Consider the following 6,000-nt stretch of genomic DNA (forward strand, 5'->3'; position numbering starts at 1 on the left):
ATCTGTAATGAGATCTGGTGCCCTCTTCTGGCCTGCATGCAGAACACTGTATACATAAATAAATAAATAAATCTTAAAAAAAAACAAAAACAAAAAACTTTCTTCCCAGCACTCGGGAGGCAGAGGCAGGCGGATCTCTGTGAGTTCGAGGCCAGCCTGGGCTACCAAGTGAGTTCCAGGAAAGGCGCAAAGCTACACAGAGAAACCCTGTCTCGAAAAACCAAAAAAAAAAAAAAAAAAAAAAAAAAATAAAGAGCTGGAAGAGAATCTGGGAGCTGGCTCTGGTGTTTCATGCACTTGGGAGGCTGAGCCATGGAGATTGTAGTGAGTTGGGGGCTAGTTTGAGACCCTATCTCAAAAAACTCAACAACAACAGCAACAGCAACAACAATAACAGTAACAGCAACAACAGTAATAACAACAATAACAATAACAGCAACAACAATAACAGTAACAGCAACAATAATAACAACAGCAGCAACAACAATAACAGCAACAACAATAGCAACAACAATAACAGCAACAACAATAACAACAGCAGCAGCAACAACAACAATAACAGCAACAACAACAGCAATAGCAACAACAATAACTGCTGTGGGATGTTCTGTAGGTCCTGTGGGAGCCCATTCTCAGGTTCTTTGTGGCGTTACCCAGCAGGTCTGTATAGAGGATGATTAGGACCATGGGCCTGAGTGCAGGTGTTTGAGATGGTCTGCACTTGGCTGTGCTGGGGGATGGTCTGTATGTCAAGTTGCTCTGATTGGTTAATAAATAAAACCTGATCGGCCGTGGCTAGGCAGGATAAAAGGACAGAAAGGCAGAAGGAGACGCTGCAGCCGCCGCAATGACCAGAGAGGCTGCAGCCGCCGCCATGACCAGAGACACTGCAGCCGCTGCCATGACCAGCAGCATGTGAAGACGCCAGTAAGCCACCAGCCACATGGCAAGGTACAGATGTATGGAAATGGATCAATTTAAGATAAAAGCACAGTTAGCAAGATAAGGACAGTTAGCAGGAAGCCTGCCACGGCCATGCGGTTTGAAAGCAATATAAGTGTCTGTGTTTACTTGGTTGGGTCTGAGCGGCTGTGGGACTGGCGGGTGACAGAGGTTTGTCCTGACTGTGGGCGAGGCGGAAAACTCAAGCAACAATAACAGCAACAGCAACAGCAACAGCAGCAGCAGCAGCAGCAGCAGCAGCAGCAGCAGCAGCAGCAGCAGCAGCAGCAGCAGCAACACAGAAAGGAGTTCAGAATTTCCTAGCCCAAAGCAATGATAAAAATTTAAGGAAAAGGAAATACCTTCTACCCTAATTTGAGCATCGTGTAATATATTTGTGTATCATATGTTATACCCCATATATATATAATTATTATGTGTCAGCTATAAACTGACAAATGAATAAGGTACACAGTAATACCACTGTTGGTGCCTTTCTCAAGGATAAAATTCTCCATGTCTGCTCTATCAAACCACAGGCTAGATGGGGATTGAAACTATACACAGACAAACTCTTTTTGCTAAAGTATATTTACTTAGTGTGTATGTGCACACACACACACACACACACACACACACACACACACACACACACACACACACGTGCATGCCCCAGTGCAACCCGTGGAAACTTGTTTTCTCCCTTCTATAGCAGGTCTTTCTCACTGGACTTTCTTGGACCAACAGCTCCCAAATGACACGGAAACTTATTAATTATGAAAGCTTGGCTTTTTAGCTTAGGCTTGCTCCCAACTAGTTCTTATAACTCAAATTAACTTGATTTTATTAACCTATGTTTTGCCACATGGCTCTTTACCTTCCTCCATAATGTATGTGCAACTTCCTCAGTGTCTTGATGGGGTCTCTGATGTGCCTCAGATTCTTCTCCAGTTCCTCACTCTCCCTGGAAGTTTCACCTATTGTCTTCTGTCTAGCTATTGGCCATTCAGCTCTTTATTAAACCAATCAGAAGGCGCCTTTCACACAGTGTGATCAAATATCCCACAGCACCCTTCACTGTGTGGGTCTTGAGGATTAAGTTTGGGTTCTCAAAGATACTTTCTATCTGCTCTGTGTAGAAGAACCCTGTGTTATGGTAGTATTTTATTTGTACTGAAATGTGATTTTAATTGTATGTTAATAAATAAAGTTGCCCGGGAGGCAGAGCTATTAGAGCCATAGAAAGAGCTGGGCGGTGGTGGCACACGCCTTTAATCCCAGCACTCAGGAGGCAGAGCCAGGCAGATCTCTGTGAGTTCGAGGCCAGCCTGGACTACCAAGTGAGTTCCAGGAAAGGTGCAAAGCTACACAAAGAAAGAAAAGAAAAAGACAATTACTAGTTTTAAATACTTTACATTGGATTGGATTGTTTTATATTGTATACAAATTTGAAATTGATATTGTTAGAAAATGCTATATGTATATTTCTAATTGTATTTATACCTTTCATTTAATAATGCAATGCAATTTTCTGATCCTTGAATGTTATTATTACCAAATATTAGGATATAAAGAAATGAAAGTTAGTAGTTAGACATTACAATAAAACTTGTAGTCATATTAGATATGTTTTAAAAATTGAGCAGATATATTTTAGACAGGTCATCTTCAAACCCTTCAGAGATCTACAGAACATGGCATTTAAAATGTTTTAATAGCTTAGAAATTTTTCTTTTTTGAGACATGTTGGCTCTTGGCAGTACCAATCTACTTCAGAGAAAATATGGGCTTTGAAGAAACTGCATATGGAGTTAACTTTCATTGTGGCAATAACTTTAAGTTAGCCACTGGACAACAAAGTATCCTCGAATCAACAGGACAAAATGGACAGACAGAACATGAAACAAAGGACTACTGATAGTTGCCAAAACAAGTGTGGTTATGGCTTTATCAAAAGGCATCTTCTGAGGCCAGGACAATATAGCCCCATCCCTGAAGTGACCTTCGCAATCCGGAAAAGGTACAGTGCCCTTTTCTTCAAAGGCAGCTTAACAGGCAGTGGGCCAATGGCTTCTGTTGTGCAATGGAACAGCAGCTGAAAGCTCACGCCTCTCAATAGTAGACTGACATTTAATAGAGGGATGTGGAGAAGAAGGGGATGCTGAGATGAAGCCATATATACACAGCCAAGAAGAATGAACAGCTGAATTAAAAAACCGTCAACAATTTCCAGAATTTAAAATCCTGAATCATGACAGGACACTAGTGGAATTCAGGTGTTTCTGGTACATGGACTGTTCTCACCCAATATGAGGTTGAACTGTTGACCTTGTATACATCCTACTTCACAAATGAGTCTGTCAAATACGCTAAGCCTATAGGCTGAAGATGATGCCCCACACTGCAGAGAAACCTCAGGTGACTGTCCAGGCAGCTGGCTTTTTTATGTCAACTCACAAATTTTTTGGAAATTGCTTGCATGCACTTCCTGTTTTTATTTTTGTTAGCTAATATTATTTCCTTCTTGGATCTCTGAGGGAGTTGAAGATTAGTTAGTTATAGTTGAAGATTAGTTAGTTATAGTTGAAGATTAACTAGGATAGAAAGTGAATTAGATACATTTTGGACTTACCAAAATAGGATAGATAATGGAATTATTTTCTCTGATTTGTCAAATACAAATGGACTAGACATTGTTTAGGTATTTATTACTTGTATATATTGTATATATTGTATATAGTTATTGTACTTTTGTATATAGTTTTTCTTATGTTAGTTATAATCTTTTGCTTTTTTTCTTTTTATTAAAATAGAAAAGGGGAAATATGGTGGTATTCTAATTGTACTGAAATGTGATTTTAATTGTATGTTAATAAATAAAGTTGCCCGGGGGTCAGAGCTAATAGAGCCATAGAAAGAGCGTGGCGGTGGTGGCGCACGCCTTTAATCCCATAAGATCTCTGTGTGTTCAGGGATACAGCCAGCATTGGAGACATATGCCTTTAAGACCTAGAGGGCTGTACTTACAGGCAGTGATGAGGCAGTCATGTGTTTGGGTTTATAACCAATGAGAAGGCAGAACAGAAAGATTATTTAAAGACATACACACAGGAAATAGCTCCCTTTCGGGAAGCTAGGAGCACTGCAGGAGGAAGGGTAAGATTTTAGCTCTGAGCTCTGACCTCTCAGCTTTCTCTTTTACATTGGTTCTGTGTTTCTTATTTAATAAGACGGTTGGTTACATCTACACTGTGTCTTCCAATCATTTAGCTTATTTTTAAAATTGTACTGAAAATGATGTATTTATGTCTTTATTTTCTGTTTCCTTCCTCTCTTCTTCCTTGCATAAGCTGCATGATGGCCCAGGCTTTGTTTCTTTCCCTTCTGTGTCTCTAGTGTGCAGTACCACAGTTGAATAAGTGTTTGTTGGATTCATTAATGAATGGCTGTTCCAGTCCTACACTGTCAGGCTCATATTCTCTAGAACAGAGGTTCTCAACCTTCCTAATGCTATTACCCTTTAATATAGTTCCTCATGTTGTGGTGACCTGAGCCATAAAATTATTTCCATTGCCATTTATTAACTGTAATTTTGCTACTGTTATGAATTGTAAATATCTGTGTTTTCTGATATGTTCTTAAGTGACCCCTTGACCTCATAGGGGTTGCAACCCACAGGTTGAGAACAACTCCTCTAGAGCATGGAAGTGCTATTTACTGGCCTCTTGGCCTGGATAGAGCCCATGATGTAGACTTAAGCTTCAGAGTGTCTTCTGTCCAGAGAACCTCATGCTTAATGCCCAAAAATTGTAAGCTGGCCCCCAAGGATCCACGTCACATTCAGCTAAAGAACAATGACTTTGTGTTAACCTTCCCAGCTGTAGGCCAGTAGGCAAGCAGCTCATCCCAGAATGGGTGGTCATGCTTATCACATAAGTACTGTTTTGGGTTAGTGAAGAGAAAGATTTGAATGTAGCACCATGAAAAGCTCAAATGATCTTTAGACCCAGCTGTCTGGTATCAGTCCCCTAGACAAATAGTCTTGTGCTGAAATAAACAACAACAACAACAGCAACTATTATTAGTATTATATTTTTATTATTAATACTTTATTGCTACTACTAATTATTACTATAAATTAGCCAACCTGGAGAGCTCTAGGTAACAGTAGAGGGGTTCCACTTTATGGTCTCATAGTGTTTACTTGGTCAAAGATGTTTGAATGTAGCAACAGGCAAGACTGCAGAGATGGGGGAGATGTTGTAGGGAGGACGGAGGTAGTCACAACAGGCAGGTGTATACCTGTGCAGCAGGAGCCACAGTGCTTGTCTGTTGAGTGACTGTTGGAACGACATGGGCACATCATGATAAACACCGAGATGAGTAAGGAGGGGGCCGGAACTGTCATGTTTCACCATAATGAATCTATGTTCAAAACCACACCACATTAATATCACATATGTGTGTCCTACTTGCAAGTGTTCAGACCACCTGTGGTGGTTCTGTTCCAGGCTGTGGGTCCAGTTCAAGGCTGCCTCACAGATTTCCCATGTCAAGGCTGTCAGCCAAACCATGCAAACACGTTTTTAAAAACCTCTGCATTTGTGAACATTGCACTGACAAACACGTTACATAATCAAGCCCAGTGTCAATGGATGATGAAAACGTCTCTGCCTACCCTAGGGAGAGGTCCCGAAAAGGCACATGGCAAAGGCTGTGGTACTTAATTCAATTGTGAGGAGGGAGTAAGGAAAGGAGAGCGGTAATCCAATCTGCCTCAGGATGGCTGTTCAGAGGCACAAGTGAGTTACCATGGAGACACTCTGAATGAGGACGAGAGACTAAACCATCAGGGCTGGGAGCTCACGACTATTCCTTTATTACTGTCACTTTGAAAAATATTCTTGATTTTTACCCTCCTAGCTAAAATTTGAACCACCTTGATTTTTTTTTTTAACCTCTAGGCTAAAATTGAAGTTTCAGGAAGCTGAAAATCAGGCAAAAAGCATGGAGGAGAGTCTGAGCACACAGAGCGTGTAGGCTGCAGCTGTAACCCAA

The sequence above is a fragment of the Peromyscus maniculatus genome, chromosome 15 (assembly GCF_049852395.1).
Source record: "Peromyscus maniculatus bairdii isolate BWxNUB_F1_BW_parent chromosome 15, HU_Pman_BW_mat_3.1, whole genome shotgun sequence".
NCBI lineage: Eukaryota > Metazoa > Chordata > Mammalia > Rodentia > Cricetidae > Peromyscus > Peromyscus maniculatus.